This window comes from Pleurodeles waltl, chromosome 7 (assembly GCF_031143425.1).
Source record: "Pleurodeles waltl isolate 20211129_DDA chromosome 7, aPleWal1.hap1.20221129, whole genome shotgun sequence".
In the NCBI taxonomy this organism is placed as follows: Eukaryota; Metazoa; Chordata; class Amphibia; order Caudata; family Salamandridae; genus Pleurodeles; species Pleurodeles waltl.
Window position 1 is genome coordinate 1,066,412,891 of NC_090446.1, and position 1,021 is coordinate 1,066,413,911.

General features: G+C 46.3%; 1 non-coding gene across 1 annotated transcript; it reads right to left on the reverse strand.

Annotated features, from left to right (window-relative positions):
- Positions 1–659: 659 nt before the first annotated feature.
- TRNAT-CGU (transfer RNA threonine (anticodon CGU)) lies at positions 660–731 on the reverse strand. Its single transcript has one exon. It is a non-coding gene; the product is annotated as a tRNA-Thr (tRNA).
- Between the last annotated feature and the right edge of the window lie 290 nt (positions 732–1,021).

Sequence of the window (1,021 nt, forward strand, 5' to 3'; positions counted from 1 at the left end):
TCAAGTCCGACTATCATCACTCACCACACGTCATGGACCATACCAGTCCTAACGGACAGGAGGGGCTTTGACCATTCACTCCCCCCCCCTTCCGGTTTCTGATACAATCCGAGATGGTATGTCCCGACATAACAAGATCCCGCCTGACACTTTTATACACTTTGCTGACACTGCATCAGTCAAACCATTGTAGCTCACGGCAAGTGAGGTGGACAACAAACCCCCCCCTGTGTCACAGTTTGACATGGCGTCGTCTTGTTAGGGGCAACACTACACTTAGAGCCCCCCTCAAAAAAGTGACCAGTGTGCGATAATAAAGTTACTTCACATATATTATTTTCTAACAAGGAAATGCTGTAATCCCACAATAAGTACAGTTATAACAAGCTGGTTAGCTCCAACTACGGGTTTATGGAAACTCTTCGCGCATTGATTCTAAAACTTCTCATGCGCGCTTTACGGGCTCTGTGTTCCAAGGAGGCGTATGCAGTATCAGGAAGTAACAATGGAACTGCTGAGTCAGCGGAAACAAGCTACGGCGTTTGCATGTATATTTGTTTTAATTACTTTTACATGCATTATTTTATTGTGCCAGCAGCATAAAATAGACGGTTTTTTCTTTTCTAAAAAGAGACCAGCTACCACTGCCGTGGGTGTGTAGGCACGGACGGGGTTCGAACCCGCGATCTTCGGTTTACGAGACCGACGCCTTACCACTTGGCCACCGCGCCTGACGGGCTAGCAGGAGGCGAGGTTAGTCAGTAGAAGTGCACCATGTGCGTGCTGCGCTATGCTGTAAAACGGGAACTACAGAAGTAAACGCACTCAACACACAACGTGAAAATACCACACGGAAAACAACGGCACAGACAATACAGAGAAGCTCATGTTCAAAATCAAAATTAAACGTCAGCATGGGGGACATTAAAACAGAAAGAAGCAACGGCAAGACCAGGCGGCGAAGAGAACCACACAATTATTAATTACCTGCTTGTGTCACCAATAATTACTTTTTTCCACC